General features: G+C 47.4%; 1 protein-coding gene across 3 annotated transcripts in view; it reads left to right on the top strand.

Annotated features, from left to right (window-relative positions):
* Window positions 1–18,211, top strand: part of KANK1 (KN motif and ankyrin repeat domains 1) — a 135,616-nt gene that overhangs the window by 79,962 nt on the left and 37,443 nt on the right. The window contains exon 1 of one of the 3 annotated variants that reach the window (XM_044920801.1): window positions 36–595. The exons of the other annotated variants lie outside the window; for them this stretch is intronic. The gene's annotated coding sequence lies outside the window, so the exon portion shown is untranslated. Of the gene's footprint in view, window positions 1–35; window positions 596–18,211 lie in introns of those variants that run through there. 3 annotated transcript variants of the gene reach the window in all.

The raw sequence follows: 18,211 nt of genomic DNA, 5'->3' as shown, positions 1-18,211 counted from the left end.
TTTGGGTTTTTTTTGAGGCAGTTCATTTGGCGCGTTCCCCGCCAGCTGGGAGGACAAAGACTCATCTGTCTTGCCATGAGCTGTCCCAGGAGGCAGTAAAACCTGCCGGCTTTCTGCGCCCTGTACCCCAGCCAGGACTCCACCCCTGCAAGGGGTGAATCAGCCCGATGATACACCGATTGTTAGAGCGCACCAGGGTGGAGACCTGGCAGTCTGTAGGCCGGTAGGGGCGGAGGGAACGGTTTGCATGTCAAACCATTCCAACAACGTAGCTTACAGGAAAAAAATTGCAAAACACCGAAGCCCTGTGCCACCAAGTTTTTCCATTAGCACCACGCTTTACACAGCTTCCAGATCTGCCCCGGGCACGGCTGCCTGGCAGTGTCATATCGTAAGCTTCTGGGGGGTAAGGGGTCCCACCAGCTCCTGGGCACGGCCCTGTACACTCTCATGCATCACCCAGGAGCTGTGGATTCTCTGAGCAGGGCTGCTCACACATTATTGAGGCACTAGAAACCAGCATCTGGAACTTACCCCCACTCCCAGGATACTGCTTTTAAATGAAGAATCCCCAGACAGAAAATCTTCCAGAAAGGTAAAGGGGGCCGAAAGCTGGGGGCTTTCCCTCTGGGGTTCTTATTCTTTGGTTTTCTGTCCTCTGGCCACTTTGATGACGAACAAGCAGACTTTGCAAATAGTGGTGAATTTAAATCAGGGTGTTGCTTTGGAACGACCAGAAGGAAGGATACAAAACTCAGTGAAAATACTTCAGTGTAGTGAGCTAGCTCATTCATTCAGGAGCTTACTTTTAAATGACCACACAGAAACATATTTGTCAGAAGGGCAGCTGTTCGCCTTCTTTGTGACATGGACCAACCCTGATGTCCTGTGACAGTGGGTCTTTCTTTGCCTTACTGTCATTTCTTTGTGACTTTGTTAAGGATGGCTGGCAAGATGAAGGAGCACTGAACTGTCGATACTTTTGTTATTTTTTCAGTCTCTCCAAACCTGTGTGGCTTTCACTAACTTTAATCTCTGTTCACTCCTAACTCTGGGCTTTTGTTTTTGGCCTCATTTGGACAGAAATCATGATCTGTTTCTGTGTCTTCAGTCCTGAGGCCTGCAAAAACCTTGGTGGGCCTTCCCAGCCCTCCAGGGCTCCAGGCAGCAAGAGACCAGCTCTGGGCAGAGGGTCCTGAAGCCAGCGAGGGCTTCTGCACCATCCCCACTGCTGTTCCCCAGCCCACCTGCCCTATTCCCTTCCTAGGGGCTCACTCAAAGCCCTGTTCTTGATCTGGATGGCTTTCCCATACCTCCCAAGCCCTTCTTATCCTTCAAGAGCAGCTTCCTCTCTGACCTGTTCCAACAAGTGTTCTCAGGTACTCCCAGGGGGACGTCACCCCTACCTCTTCTTAATTCCCGGAGAGCTGTGTATTTTAATATAGAGTCAGGGGTGTGTGCTTCACCAGTCTGTAAGCGTTGAGGTCTCAGGAGGCAAGAGTCCTATCATCTACACCTCGGTGTACCCATTGTGGCTTGCTTAATATTCCGCCTGGGGTCCCCGGGCTCCGCGTTCAAGGAGCACATGTTCGCAGCACGCCTACCTTGTGCGTGCACGATGCTGGGCAGCGAATCCAGAGCGAGACACGGGCACAGCGCCTGCTTGAGAATCTGTGTGATTGAATTGAGCCCTGCCGTTGGCCCGTCTTACATTGTTACTCCCTTTGCAGTTTCCTCCCAGCCTGTGCACCTGGGTATTTTTCCCGGATGAACAGGTGGCTTTCAGCCCGTGGCACACACTCGCTGACAGCCTTCCTCCTCTTACCTCACCTCTAAGTGCAAGGGGTAGCATCTCCTTTCTCTCCATCACGTACTCTGATGTAGGCTTAAAATGGTACTGTTGGTTAAGTGCCTTGCGTTCCAGGGAGAGGTGACCAGGTGTAACGTGGTTGTCCAGGGAGGATGCTTGTCCAAGGCCATTTGGAAGGTTCTTTCTAGCTCCCATGGCCACTTTCTTGTTAGCGACCCAGCCAGAGACAGGAGGTGGAACTCTCACCAGTTCCTTTTGCCCCGGGCTTGTTACCTGGTCTGGTTCGGCGGGCTGGTTGGAACTGTGGATGAGAAACCGAGTTGGTGGCCTCTAAGGTTGGGAGTATGGGCGGCCGGTCTGCCTGCGTTCTTTCCCACGGTTCTCTTGGGAAGGTCTCTACAGATCCCTGCCCCCCTTTTAGATGGGAGGAAATAAATGGTTATTTAATTATATAATTATTAAATAAATTATCGTTAATAAATTATAATTATTATAACCTATAAATTATAAATAAATATTAAATAGACTCTTATTGTTTGCGGCGTTTATAGTCTTTGTGGCAATCTGATTTAAAGTTTTAATCCCCTTACTTCATGCCTCAATTCATTTTGTCACAGGCTTTTTTTTTTTTTTTTTTATTCTTATGTTAATCCCCATACATTACATCCTTAGTTTTAGATGAAGTGTTCCATGATGCATTGTTTATGCATAACACCCAGTGCTCCATGCAGAATGTGCCCTCCTCAATACCCACCACCAGGCTAACCCGTCCTCCCACCCCCCTCCCCTCTAGAACCCTCAGTTTGTTTTTCAGGGTCCATCGTCTCTCATGGTTCGTCTACCCCTCCGATTTCCCCCGCTTCATTCTTCCCCTCCCGCTACCTTCTTCTTCTTCTTCTTCTTCTTTTTTTTTTCTTAACATATATTGCATTATTTGTTTCAGAGGTACAGATCTGAGATTCAACAGTCTTGCACAATTCACAGTGCTTACCAGAGCACATACCCTCCCCAGTGTCTATCACCCAGTCACCCCATCCTTCCCACCCCACCCCCCACTCCAGCAACCCTCAGTTTGTTTCCTGAGATTAAGAATTCCTCATATCAGTGAGATCATATGATACATGTCTTTCTCTGTTTGACTTATTTCACTCAACATAATACCCTCCAGTTCCATCCACGTCGTTGCAAATGGCAAGATCTCATTCCTTTTGATGGCTGCATAATATTCCATTGTATATATATACCACATCTTCTTTATCCATTCATCTGTTGATGGACATCTTGGCTCTTTCCACAGTTTGGCTATTGTAGACATTGCTGCTATAAACATTGGGGTGCACGTACCCCTTCGGATCCCTACTTTTGTATCTTTGGGGTAAATACCCAGTAGTGCAATTGCTGGATCATATGGTAGCTCTATTTTCAACTTTTTGAGGAACCTCCATACAGTTTTCCAGAGTGGCTGCACCAGCTTGCATTCCCACCAACAGTGTAGGAGGGTTCCCCTTTCTCCGCATCCCCGCCAACATCTGTCATTTCCTGACTTGTTAATTTTAGCCATTCTGACTGGTGTCACAGGCTTTTTAAATGCTGATCTTAGGGCGCCTGGGTGGCTCAGATGGTTCAGCATCTGCCTTTGGCTCAGGTCATGATCCCAGGGTCCTGGGATCGAGTCCCGCATTGGGCTCCCTGCTCCTTGGGAGCCTGCTTCTCCCTCTGCCTCTCTCTCTCTCTCTCTCATGAATAAATAAATAAAATCTTTAAAAAAAAAATAAATGCTGATTTTAAGGCTCAGGTGAAAATATATTATGAGACAGTCTGTTTATCCATATCTGATGAAAGTAATAATCAGGGGGCACCCCAGACTGTAAAGAAAGCCTGACGTGTAGAAATTCAGTGTGACTCTGGTGTTAAGACTTAAATGGGTTCGAGGAAATGTGCTCTGTTGAGTAAGGTATAACGCAGACAGAGGATTTCTTGCTGGCGTTTTTCGATAGGCCCATCACCCATAGCGTCCTCATCCTCATCTCACTCTCCTGGCCAGAGTCTCACACCTCTGCTGGGCACACCCTCCTCATGTTGACTGTGGCCTCTCCTTGGAAAATCTCCCCTTACCTTAAAGTCTTAGAAAGAGCAGATCCTGGGGCGCCTGGGTGGCTCAGTCGGTTAAGCGACTGCCTTCGGCTCAGGTCATGATCCTGGAGTCCCGGGATCGAGTCCCGCATCGGGCTCCCTGCTCGGCAGGGGGTCTGCTTCTCCCTCTTCCCTCTCATGCTCTCTGTCTCAAATAAATAAATAAAATCTTTAAAAAAAAAAAAAAAAAAAAAAAGAAAGAGCAGATCCTTCAAATCCAGGCGTGTGAAGGAGGAGTCCTCTTCCAATACCCAACGCTATACACACCTAACAGGGCAAGAAAGAGCTAGAAGCCCTTGCTGGACCTGTCCTGTAATCCCCTTCGGGTCCTGTCAGCCCTTTGGGCTGTGGTGGAGGTGGGTGAAGAAGGAGCCAGTGGGGACGTGGAAGGGAGCTCCACCCACACTGCTCTCCCTCCCTGGAGTTCCCTTAGACATCAGCTTTTGTATCGCACCCATCACTGGTCCGAGAGCCCAGGCGGGGTGAAGTAGCACCATAAGGTATTTGGATTCTTTAGGGGCTGGGGGGGGGGTGGTGACTGTGAGGAGGCTAGAATATCGCAGACATAACCCAGGCCTCCCATGAGAGTGATAACAGAGTATCCTGCTTTCAATCTGTGTCTTTTCAAGATGAATACTTACAGGTAGGGTTTTTGCACATTAAGTTTACCTTCAGGAGACATGGTGGTAAGGATCCTAGGCTGTTGTTTTGGTCTTTATTTATTTATTTATCTATTTAAGATTTTATTTATTTGAGAGAGAGCGAGAGATAGAAAGAGAGGGCGTGCACGAGCAGGGGGTAGGGGCAGAGGGAGAAGCAGACTCCCCGCTGAGCAGGGAGCCCGATGCGGGACTCGATCCCGGGACCCTGGGATCATGACCTGAGCCGAGGGCAGACGCTTAACCCACTGAGCCACCCAGGCGCCCTGGTCTTTATTTTTTTAAATGAAACATCGTGGTAGTAAGAGCGCTAAATGCAACACAAGTAATTCAGTCAATATGCAGCAGAATGAAAATTGTTTTTTCTAATTTGTTTTATAGTTTACTCCAACAAGGGAACGAAGGGAAGATGGGGCACCTGGATGACTCAGTAGAACGTGTGACTCTTGATCTCGGGGTTGTGAGTTCGAGCCCCACGTTGGATGTAGAGATTACTTAAAAATAAAACCTTTAAAAAAGGATAAAATAGGAAGGAAAAAAGTGGTCACCTGGAAAATGGGAAAGGAGAAGGGATAGGAACAGGAGTGAAACTGGGTCCCAAATGGATAGCTCGAAGTCCTTGCTTTGTGTCACAACACTGAGGCCTGGGAGTGTGTTCTGTGTGACCAACCCAAGGTTTTTGTTTTAATTTGAATCAATTGCCAAGATTTTTTAAGTTAGGTAATTTCGTATGAAAATACTAGTTTCTTCAGCTTCCCTTGAAAAGTCAAAAGATGTGGCCTCGCTGGGTGGTGTATTCTACAGGCCAAGTGAGCTGGAGGGAATGGGTGCTCTCTGGTCTCCCCAGCTGCCCCGGACCCCTCCTTTCAGTTACTGGCCTGGACTCTAAAGGTACTTGAATTTATGATCTGGACCCTGAGGGTATTTACATGTTTCAGGGGCTGCTCCCACTAGGGCTCTCAGCTTCCTGTAAGCCAAAAGGAAGAACATGCTTTGCATTGCAGATTTTGCTTAGTTTGAAGCGAGGTTCTCCTTCCTGGCTTCATTATAGACTCATCTGGGGAACTTCTGAAAATTCTAATGCCCCTGGCTCCCCTCCAAGAGACTCTGACTCATTGGGGTGGGGGGCAGGCAACTCAGCATTTTTAAAAACAGCCCCGGGCCATTTAATTGTGCAGCAGAGTTGAAAACTTGGGGGAGGGGGGAGCCTGTCTGGGAGGTCCCAGCATTAGCCCTTACACCTTGGAGGCTAAAAGTGATGTTCTTATGGTGACCCCTCTGGCCCAGAGGCCTGCCTCCACTATAAAGCGAGGACACGGACTCAGAATCTTTGACATTTTTGTACATCTCTTTAAAAGGAAAGAGTAACCCGAAGAGTGTGGCCTCTCAGGAAGGAATTAAATTGACTGAGTGGGCCCCGGGCACCTGCAGTGTGGGGTGGAGGGAGGGGCACGACACTGTTGAGATGAAGAGGACAAAGCTCCTCTAAGTCTGTCGGGATGTGAGATGTGTGCACGAGTAGGAACAGAGGGCAAAACAAGCTGTTCTGAGAGCCTGGAGGGAAGAGGCGGCCGGAAGGATAAGGGACAACTTCAGACAGAACTGATGCTTTAGCTGGTCTGCAAAAACTTGGAGGATTTTTGCCTGGGAAGGTCGGGAAAACACATCAGAGGGGGAAAGAACAATCCAAGCTAAAATGTGTTCCTTCTCCTCCCCACCCTTCAGAGACACCTGCTCCCCCACCCCACCCCCACTTTTCTCTGCCCTCTGAAGGTGCAGGAAAGAATAGACCTCGAATGTGGCCTTTCACTACTAGGTAGCATTCACACAGGGATGGAGGAGTGAGCGATACGGATGATGTAAGCCTCATCTGTAAAATGCGAGAGATCCTCGTTCGCTCCCAGGGCCATTAGGGAGTTGAAATGAGTTCGCATCTCTATGTGGGTTAGATGCGGGCACGCGGGCGGCTGGGAGCCTCAGAACCCCGCTGAGGCTGGAGGGGTGTTAGCAACCGCTACCCGGGAGAATAGGACCGTACTGGGGGAGGAAGGTAAATTCAGGCTATGTCAGGAACTCTGCATCTCACGATGTCCAAAATGTAACTCACTGTTACACTGTTACACTCACTAACTGATTCCCTAAACTCAGTGAACGTCAGTTTTCTCTCTAGACTAGGGGACAGCCCCCCCGTCCCCCCGGGAGAAAGTCTTGATGCAGTAATCCGGTTCAGTAAGCATCACAACTGTGGGCTCAGCTAGGCTTGATTGCAGCCCAGAGCCCTGCAGCCGCCACCCAGGGGATGAAGACTGTTGGTGCCCTCGGGCAGCCTGGTGACCCAGAAGGCTTCCGTCTACAGTGCATTTCCCTTCTCATTGGGAGTCACCCTTCCCGGCTCCTTTGCACCTGTCCGAGGAAAAGCCTTGAGTATATCCCCATCCTGCCAGGTCTCGTTTGGATGCTTCTTTGGAAGAGTAAAGGCAGACAGGTGTGTCTTTCCCCCGACAGTGGGAGCCTGTGTGACCGGTACTTTCCAGGCAGCAAGAGCTCCTATCTTTAATTATTCTTCCTTCCCAACCTTTGTCCTCCTTCATAAAGGACTACATATCTATTTGTATACTATGACTTCTGCTAGACCTCACCTTAATGGAAGCACACATACAAAATAATTACCTTCAGCTGTTTTGGGAACAAGCTATACTCTTTGGTTGTTGTTGTTGTTGTTGTTGTTTTTAAAATAAGCTGTATTCTTACCCAAACACAATGTTTGTGAAATAAAAATTCAGCAGTATTCTCTTTTGCAGGATTAAAAAGCACTACATTCAGATGCCTTCCTCCATTGAGTTTTTTTTTTTTAAAGATTTTTTATTTATTTGCGAGAGAATGAGAGAGAGCATGAGAGGGAGGAGGGTCAGAGGGAGAAGCAGACTCCCTGCTGAGCAGGGAGCCCGATGTGGGACTCGATCCCGGGACTCCAGGATTATGACCCGAGCCGAAGGCAGTCGCTTAACCAACTGAGCCACCCAGGCGCCCTCCTCCATTGAGTTCTTAAGAACAAGTCTTTGGATAATAATATCTAGTTTGGAATATAATCACATGACTGAGTAGTACCAGAATTTTCTCACAAGTACAGAGAAAAAACTTGCTCTGTTAAAAGCAAATGATAAAACAAGCCTTAGGGAATTTTTAGGTTGGTGGGTGTTTCCTAAAACTGGTTTGTGGGGATGGATGCCACAATTATATACATTTACTAAAACTCATCAAGCTATTCACTTTTTAAAATTGGTACATTTTGTGGTATGTAAATATCTCAATAAAGCTTTTTTTAAGCCCCTCCCCCCAGAAAAGGAAAAAAGAGACCTAATTCAAATCTCTTACCTAATGTAGGTGTTGGGTAAAATAACTTGGAATGATTTGGACCCTGTATTTCAGAGTATCTGGCACTTGAAGCTTCGTTCTTAGTTTATTATTTTTCTTTGAATCAGTTTATTTATATGATGTAAAATAAGCCCAGATGAGCCCCACATCGTCTTAAGACGTTTAGTCCTTGTAGCTTCACACAGAAAGATGTGTGTCCCAACGATTATCATCCAGCCACCAAATCTGGGCCAGGAGGCTGGAGCCAGAAGGTAAATGGAGTGAGGTGTGTGTGCATGGCCACCAAGATGAACCAGTCAAACAAGGCGAATTCAGTGGATTCTTATAAAATTTTGCCTCTCTCCTCGTAGCTATACCCTGTTTGGGATTTTGCAAAGCAGGTGATTTCGAGTCATCCCTAATCTTTGTTAATCTCTGTTTTATTGTTTAGAACGGGTTTTGCTTGTTTGCCCCATAGACAGAGTTCAGTAAATCTTGTTTTTCTAGAGTCACTTTTATCCAGTGTTCTTAGGCCAAGGTAAGAATGCGTCTTAAAATACCATTTCTTTTCTTTTTTCTTTTTTTCTTTTTTAGGTGATGTATTTAAACCATTAGAGGAACATATCATTCTTATGTTTTAAAACAGAAACCAAAGGTTGCTGAAAGATGTTACCATCCTAAAACAGAATGCACTTGTTGGGGAACTTAAGTCTGTGTCCTTGAAAGTCACATGATCGAATTTGGGTGAAGATGTGTAAGAGAATATGAAAAAAAATTAAAATAAAAGCTCGGGTCTGTGGTTTACAACCAGGAGTGTTTTTAGCCTTCAAATTACATGTTGCATTAAAGAAGAGTAAAGCAAGCAGAGAAACCACTCGCCTCTGGCCCAGCCTGGGCTCAGCATACAGCTGAATCATTTCCTTCAGCAGATGGCTGCTGAGTTATAGTTCGGATTATAACAGGGAGCCTTTCTCAGCACTGGAGGCTTTGGGGAAGGGACTCAGTTAGGGGGAAAAGCAGAAAGCGTTTATTGTTTTTCTTAATTCTTCGTCGAATTAGCAGGTTTGCAGCTGTATCTCTAGGTCAGCATTTCAGGTGTCTAAAGAAAATGAAGATAGTGTGCTCGAAAAATTGGAAGGGGCATGGGAGCTATCTGCCTCCACTTCTTTATTCATTGCTGTTAAGATCCTTGCTAGCAGTTTTGTTGGTTGGTAGATTTTGCTGTCTCTGGCACTTGGAGTGCTGGAATTAAACCCCACAGCCAGGAGGCTGTTAGTTGGTCAGGAAATTCCAAATGGGTATAAATAAATTCTCTGCAGCAGATCCTGGGCTCTCTGCCTGGCTGATGTGTGTAGCGCTTTTAATGACGAGGGAAGTATGCTTGAGACTTGGCTTCCTGCTTGCTGAAAATCACAGTTACTTTGTTTCTGGGGAGGTGAGTAAGAAAGCCCAAAAGAAGAAAAAAAGGAGAGCGTGAAGTTTGGGGGGAGGGTGGGAGTGGGGGGTTGGTGAAGTATGAACTCAAGCTCTGTGTGTTATGAAAAATGTTTGCTTTTATTACAAGCTGGAAAGGATACCTCGGTACTTGATTTTTGGCTCACTGATCATTTTAGCTTTAACATAAAGATGTCATTGTCGTGGGAATGAAAGGTTGTACATATAGGCTAAGGTTTGCGTTTCTGAGTTTATGGTTTATTTAAGTTCCAGAATTTATTTATTTATTTATTTATTTATTTATTTATTTATTTATTATTTTTTGTGTGTGTGGCTAAATCCATTTTTGGTCATTTGTTTTCAGCTCCGTGTTTCTAATGGGGAGCTGTTCTGTGTTCCTTAAAGCTGGCTTCTTGTTCTTTTAAAAACGCTATAAAACAAAATATGGGCTGTGATTCATACAGTTACTCCAATTCTCTCCCCTCCTGCGCCCCCCCCCAAAAAAACCTGGTGCTCTTTTATTAGAAAAGCCCTTTCTGTCCCACTGTCTCAGCTTGTGCTCCTTCTCTGCTTTCCACAGAACTATCCTTAGAACTGCCACATTTCCTATTTACCCTCTGAGTGACGTATTATTTTTGAAGAAATTTTGGAGGACAGCCTTCAGTCCCCAGCCTAGGTCTGTGCTGTGCACGCATGACCAAGTCGGGCTGTATTTCAGTAGCATCTCTCCAAACAAGACCGTGAACACCAGAAAGCACTGCCTCGGTGGGTGAGGGGCAGGTCCTGAAGGCGGGCCTGGGGCTATTTCAAGACCGACTTGGGGTCGAGAGGGGCTGCCCCCGAGAGCTGGCGCAGAGTGCTGGAACAGAGGGCCCTGCCGTGTCACATGCCTCCTTCACGCACAGTGCCTTTTCCTAAGACACGGCCCATTCCATTCCCTTTCCACCTTCTCCCCTCCCAGCTGCTCACCTGGCTTCTGGACTCTTCCGGCAGGCCCAGAGCAGAACTGAAGCTACAGCGAAGGGAAGCTGCGTTTGGGCGGTGGGTGGGCTGTGCCGGCTGTTGCGATGCATCTGGAAAGGTGCTGCGGGACGAAATGGGCCGAGGACGAGGCCATGGGCACTGGCTGCCTGAGCTCATCTGGTCTGACCCTGCTGCCGTGCCCTGCTTTCTCCACTTGATCACGTAGCGTGCGGTGTGATGACATTCCGTGGGAAGTGCAGTCGGGAGGGGGTCATAGTCTGGAAGAAACCTTTGGGAATTCCAGAGGCCCACCCAGCTTCTCATTTTCTGCAGGCAAAACTTGTCGCCTCACCGTGCCATTCCAGACCCCTGCTGCCCGTCGCTTGCCCGTGAACTTGGAAATATTTATAGCTCCTGTTCTTGTTTTATGAAGATTACACCTTCCCCAGTTTAGGCGAGCCCAGCTAGACTGCCACGGAGATGTGCTCCCTGGTTCTAAAGCCCACGTCTACACAGTGTGTTCAAGAGGCGCTTTCCTCTTAGGACTTCAGCAGAACTGAAAGCATGACATTGTTCAGAAAAATTAGTGCAGACTCATGTCTCTGTATTACGAGAAGAGAATGTTTTGATTTGGCCATAATTTATTTTTAAAGGTTAGGGATATTCGTCAACTTCGGCTTTTGTTTTATCTTACCTCCTTCCTGCATGGCTGATGCTGGACCAGGCCTTCCTCTATCCCCTAACTGGCACCTGCTCTCCACGTTCCCTGCGCCCAGCGAGCACGCACGAGCATGTTCCCTGCCTGGCCCAGCCAGCATCTCTCCCGTCCACTCCCAGAGGCACAATCCAGCGTAGACCTCAATACCGTAGCCTTTGCTCAGCACCTCAAAGCCGAGCTTCATGGAGTCGGGGAGAAGCAGCAGGGTGGCGGGGAGGCAGCCTGGGTCATCTGGGGTGCCTCATCCAACACCAGAGGGTGATCCAGTCACAGTAAATAATAATAACAGGCTGCAGGCATCGATCTAAGCAGTCCGCAACCACACTGTGAAGCAGGTCTGTTATTTGCCCAATTACAGAACTGAAATAGGATCTAACTTGCCAACAGCTGGAAAGTGGCAGAACAAGGATCCAAACCCAGGCAGTCTGGCCCCGGAGTGCTGGCTTTGATCATTACATGTCTTCCCCCATCATTCCTGACTAATCTGTAGATGGCTCGATGCAGTTTTTCATTTCAGCATGTATTGAGCATGCTATGTGCCAAGCACTCGGGAATAGAAAAAGAAATTCTAGTTGATTCCTGCGCTCTCCACCCCCCGGCCCAAGACACCGGCTGGTGGGGGAAGACCCACACGTGCCTGCTGATCAGGATGTGTAGGCAGAGTGTTTCAGAACAGAGGGAAGAAGGTGACCAGTTTCTCCCAGGACAGAGCAGCTGGGGATAAGTGAAGCTTTGATGAAGGATGGGCTGTTGGGGTTGAACCAGGACAGTGCAGCTAATCCTGACAGATGAGAAAGGCAGTGCAGGTGGAGGGAACAGAATGAGCAAAGGTGGATGGGCTTGAAAGTTGTTCTACAGGTTGAGGTGCAGGGTGGGAAGGAAACTGGGAGGTGCTGGATTGGGGCCAAATTGTCGAAGACTTTGGATGCCACAGAGAGGAACGTTTATTTATTTATTTTTTAAGATTTTATTTATTGATTTGAGAGAGAGAGCGAGAGAGCAGAGGAAGAGAGCGTGGGAGAAGCAGGCTCGATCCCAGGACCCCAGGATCATGACCTGAGCTGAAGGCAGATGCTTAACTGACTGAGCCACCCAGGCGCCCCCAGAAAGGAGTGTTTAGACTTTATTCTCTCTAATGGGGCTCCTGGCATATCAGTCTGCAACATTAATAATTGACAAAACTTCACATTTCCAGGGATACCTCAAACAAATGTAACATTCCTCAAAGAATATGTAATAGAGAAGAGCAGAGGCATCAGGCCCTGATTTAAAAAAAAAAAAAAAAAAGGCTGCCTCATTTGCATATATGAGCATCAGCGGCATCCTGGCCGTGCTCCCCAGTGACTGGCTCACTGCTTTCCTGTCCCTCAAAGACGCTGAAGGCACAAGCGAAGGAAGCTTATCATCATCTCTATCTCTCATTCTCTCTACCTATGCATATATGTATAATTTATTTTGAAATAATTTCAAACTTGCCAAAAATTTAAAGAAATTCTCATACCTCCTTCACCCGGATTCAGATTCCCCAGTGGTTAACACTTAACCACATTTGCTCCATCTCATTCTGTGTGTGTGTGTGTGTGTGTGTGTGTGTGTGTCGGGGGAGGAGGGGGGCCCTGCATTGGCCATGTCTCTTTAGGGTCCATCAGCCTAGAACAGTTCTTGGCCTTTCCTTTCTTTCGCGATCTTGATGGATTTTTTTTTAAAGATTTATTTACTGGGGCTCCTGGGTGGCTCAGGCGGTTAAGCGTCTGCCTTCGGCTCAGGTCATGATCATAGGGTCCAGGGATAGAGCCCCACATCGGGCTCCCTGCTCAGCGGGGAGTCTGCTTCTCTCTCCCCACTCCTGCTCTCTCTCTCTCTCTCTCTCCCTCATTCTCTCTCTCAAATAAATAAAATCTTTTTAAAAACCGATTTATTTATTTATTTTACAGAAAGAATGCACGAGAGTGAGCTGGGGGGAGGGGCAGAGGGAGAGAAAGAATCCTCAAGCAGACTCCCTGCCGAGCTCGGAGCCCTATGTGGGGCTCGACCTGAGTCAAAACCAAGAGTCGGGCACTTAACCCACTGAGCCACCCAGGCGCCCTGATCTTGATGGTTTTAAAGAGAGGCCTTCTGTTCTGCAGGATGACTTTCAGGTAGGATCCATCGAGGTTTCCGGACTCACGCCATATGTTCTAGACAGGAATACCACAGAAACGGTGCCGGTCCCACTGGGTGTCTGTCAGCTTCCTGCACCACTTTTCCCTTTGTGGTCGATAAGTACTTTATGGGAAGGTATTGTGATGCCACCCCAGTACCCTGTTCATCAGTAGAAGTCTCTGCTCATAAGCTGTAGGATCCGGTGATGATGATTCCTTCCCAAATCAGCCACTGTTATAATGCTTCTTAAGTGATGATTTTGTTTTCATAATTCCTTTATTCAGTAGTTGACACTCTAGTGTATTTATATATTATAACATCGTGGGCTCAGAGGTCCCTGGTTTATTCACCAGGTTGTAATCTGCTGTATCATTAATCATAATATTTTGATGCTGAAATTTTCCCAGATTGGGACATTGAGAACCTGAAGGAGTTTCTGAACCAGATGGACAGTGTTTTTTTTTCTTTTTTTCTTTCTTTTTTTTTTAAGAGAAAAATGCAAGAGTGAGTGGGTTGGGGGAGGTGGCAGGGGTGCAGAGGGAGAGAATCTTAAGCAGTCTTCATACCCAGTGTGGAGCCCCATGTGGGGCTCGATCTCACAACCCTGAGATCATGATCTGAGCTGAAATCAAGAGTCGGACGCTTAACCGACCGAGCCACCCAGGCGTCCTGACACCGTCTTTATAGAGCTGATCTGAGGTATACTGACATTTGAGAATAACTCATGGGCAAGCATGTATTCTCTAAGTTCTCGATGTTGTATGCACCTCAGGCCCTGGGGGTCACCTGCAGCGAGATCCTTGTCAGGCAAGCAGACTATGACAAGTGACTCTAGGGACAGGCTGACCTGAAATTGAGCTTGTCAGAGACCAGCTTAGTGAGTGGAAGACTTGGATTTTTAGCGTGTACTGCTTGGGTTCTCCCAGACCCTATCCTCTATCTTTAGCCTTTGCATTAGCTAATTCAGCGCCTGGGCAGGTGTGGGTAGAGTATGGGCTGGGGCGGGAGCTGTAAGGGGGGTAGTAACTTGCCGTTCTGTCTTTCCCTCCCTTGCAGAGACACTTGCTAGCTGTCAGGGGCAATGTTTCTGCTTCACAGACGTGTTCAGTCCCTGCGGTTCCCATCCTAGAGTTTCAAGTACAGAGCCCGTTTGTACTCTGCATTTCAGAGCGCTAAGTCAGACCCTCACCCGCGCCACACGTGTCCCTCCCAGATTAGATTTATCATGTTTTCATGACCTTCAGAAAAGGAAATCCTATCATTTTTCTCTGCAGTGAATCATCCACTCGTTTAAAGAAAAATATTTTCTTTTTTAACGGCATAATGAGGTCATGGAGGGAGCCCCCGAGGATGAGTCCTGAGAGCTGATCCTGGTCCCCAGCCCAGACCAGAGTAGCTGAGATTGTCAAGCCTTCCCAATAGGCCACAGGTCACCCCAGATGCAGATTCTAAGTTCTGGTGGCTTTAACACTATAGCTAACACTTAGTATCGAGTTGTTTTAAAACTCACTCCATGCAAAGGAATTTGTGACACCGGGGGAAACATTCATGGGGACTTGGAGCAATCCATGGAAAACTGCTGGAGGATGCTGAAGGGAATTTCAGTCCATACGCCAGCATCTGGCCAGAGCAGTCTTATTAAAATGCAGATCTGATCATTTCACTCCCTTGTTTAGAACCCTTCGATAGCTTCCCAGTGCACTTAGGAGCCAAAAACCTGACTCCCAGGGCCCTGCCTGGCTGGGGCGCCGCCCCCTCTCTGCCTCGCTTGGGGCAGAGCCCTCCGTTCAGTGTCTACAAGTGGCGTGTTAGGTGTGTGCCTTTTCTTTACCTAGAGCTTCTCCTGTCGCCTTCCCCCTGCAAGCACACACCCTGCACTGTGCCTAACACACTCCTCAAATACAGCCCTGCGGCAGCGCGCTCCATGACCCCGCCGCCGACCCCCGCTCTGTCCAGCGCGCTCCCTGTGCTTGACTTTCACCGCGCTCCTCACCGCTGGTCCTTCATTTCTGCAGCCCCTTGTCTGTCTTCTCCTGTACTTTGCAAGTTCACCTAGACAGGCTCTGTGTCTGATTTGCTGAGTAGCTCCTAGCCGGGTTTGGCACACGGTAGGTACTTCATAAATACTTACTGAATAAAAGAATAAAATCCTTCTTTCAGTCTGGTCATTGCACCTTCCCTAGATCAGCATGCCCTTTATGGGGTGTGGGATTCTGAAGCCAGTACGGAAAAGGGATAGTGGATGGGAGACAGTGGAAGGTGTGGGGATGGCGTGCAGGTTAGTGTCTGGGCAAAGGTTAAAAAAGCAGAGATGAGATCAGCCTCGAGAGGAAATCTAAACATTTAGAGGGAGAAGCCACAAGAAGTTAAAAAGAGTTACGGATGTGAGGAACAAGACCACATTACAACCTTAGCCGCATTAACAAACCAAGCCTATAAAATCGCACTTAGGCTGCATGTGACAGGTCACTTGGCCTGGTATTTCCTGTGAACTTCCGGGTTACACTTTTGCTTTCTTTACTGTTGTCACCTTCCGCGCACGAGGCGTCTGGGGGGCCATTTCAAACAGCTGCAACCTGGAGAGGCCTGGATGGTATCGGGGAGGTTGGTGGGAACAGAAGTTCAGGCTTGCCTCAGCAGGCTCTGACACTTAGTAGGTGCTCATCGTGTGCATGAATGGATGGGCAGGTGTGCTCCCTGGGAAGGGCGAAGAGCCAGGGGAAAAGGAACTCTTTGGTAAATGGAAGAACAGGAGGAAATCTCATCTGTCCTATGTTATTTTATTTAATTAATTAATTAATTTATTTATTTATTTTAGATTATTTATTTGCGAGACAGAGAATGAGAGACAGAGAGCATGAGAGGGAGGAGGGTCAGAGGGAGAAGCAGACTCCCTGCTGAGCAGGGAGCCCGATGTGGGACTCGATCCCGGGACTCCAGGATCATGACCTGAGTCGAAGGCAGTCGCTTAACCAACTGAGCCACCCAGGCGCCCGTGTCCTATGTTATTTTAAAGCAGAACGAGGAACGCTTACACTGTTCTCTTTCTTCTTGTATGTTCTGCCCTTGCTTGTAGATTTGGTATAGGGAAGGTCCTTGGGTCTGACAGTCTTACTGCCAACAATGCCATCAGCAGAACTTTCCTGTTAAACCTGTCCAGAAAGATCTATTCCACTTTACTGTTTTCTCTGTCCCACTGATCCGAGCCTAGAAAAGTTGATTTGCTAACTCGGTTGCTCTCATACTTTGAGTAATTAACATCATGAGAACTTTCTCTCCCTCTGCAAGTTCATCCTTCTGGTTTTCTTTCCTGCCTGTCAGCCCTAGCTGATGTGGAGTCTTTTCGACTGCCTCCAACAACAGGATGCTTGCAACTCTGCTGCTTTTAAATATGGGAATCCATGATAATTACGTGCTTCTCAGGGACTGACTCAGCTCTTGGGGCAGAGCCTTCATGCTTCACGGGAGTACAGACAGTATGGTTACGGGAATTAGCAAAGTTCTTCAGTTTCAACACTTCAGGTAGAGCATCTGGTAAAGAAAAACACATAAAAAGCATGGAAGTTGTGCCCATGGGTGTAATTATTTTCATGGTGCCATCAGTCAGTCAGTAATTGGGCCTAGATTGTGCAGCAGTGAAACCAGAAGAAGTCATTATATCCTCACTGACAGATAAAGTAATAATATCAAAGTTTTGTCCATCGATAAGTCCACCAGGACATGTTAGTCCAGAAACCTCCGGTGTGTTTTGCTCATACTAAAGAATGGCTCACTGTGGTAGAATGTGTAGAAAAGTATTTAGCGTTTTCTTGCTCAAAAGTAGCATTTTTCACCCTGTCCCTGGAGCATGATGTTACGGCCCCACTAAGAAGTGGGGGCCTTGAAGACTGTGGCTTCTGTAGCCAAAGTTCTCAGTCGCTCTCCAGAAAGTTTTGACTATGTTCGTTGTCCTTAGCATACGCCTTCTCCGTTTCAACATGGCGGACATTCTGGACTGGATAATCCGCTGTTTAGGGGGGTGGGGCTGTCCTGAGCACTGTAGGGTGCTGTAGGATGCTTAGCAGCAACCCTGGCCTCTAGCCACGAGATGCCAATAGCACCCCTGTCTAGTGGTGATGACCAAAAACATGTCCAGATTTTGCCATGTGTCCCCTGGGGGGCAAAAGTCACCCCCAGTTGAGAACCATCACTAATAAATAGGTTAATCCTGTGACTAATTTACTACCATCTAGTCTAATCTCCCACCTCCCAGTGAATGTATTAATTTTTTTGTCTGCCCAAATCAAATATAGTTTGGAAAGTTTGATTTCCTTGAGAAGTGAAGATCATATAACACCTTTCGTTCATCTAAAAGAAATTATTCTTGGGGTGCCTGGCTTGCTCCGTTGGTAGAACATGCAACTCTTGGTCTCAGGGTCTTGAGTTCAAGCTCCACATTGGGCATAGAGCTTACTTAAAAGAAAAAAAAGAAGTTGGGCCCCTGGGTGGCTCAGTCAGTTGAGCATCCGACTCTTGATTTCAGCTCGGGCCGTGATCGCAAGGGTGTGAGATCAAGTCCCCCATGGGGCTCTGTGCTGAGCGTGGAGTCTGCTTGAGATTCTCTCTCCCTCTCCCTCTGCTCCTCCTGTGCTTGCACACATGCTCTTTCTCTCTAAAAAAAAAAAAAAAAAAAAGTTATTTTTGAGATACCCATATCTGCATTTCACTTTGCTCATGCAGCTAAGCTGCAAGGAAATTTTAAACTTTTCTTGAGGCCATAAATTGGGCCCCTCTCACGGAGCTCTAAGTTTTATAGGTGGTAAATATATAAATAAAGAGTAGAATTACCATCAGTTTGTTGATTTTGGCTTCTCTCTGAACACAAGGGAATTTGCTCTGGACTTGGGACATTGTCTCTAGTTAGTATTGTCTCATTTGGCGTTTGGTTACCCCAAATTGCAGACCGTAGAAAGTGGGTCATGAGAGACAAGCGGGAAGAGGGACTCTGATACCATTCAT

Source organism: Neomonachus schauinslandi, chromosome 13 (genome assembly GCF_002201575.2).
Source record: "Neomonachus schauinslandi chromosome 13, ASM220157v2, whole genome shotgun sequence".
NCBI classification, from domain to species: domain Eukaryota; kingdom Metazoa; phylum Chordata; class Mammalia; order Carnivora; family Phocidae; genus Neomonachus; species Neomonachus schauinslandi.
This window is presented reverse-complemented; position numbering and strand designations above follow the sequence as displayed.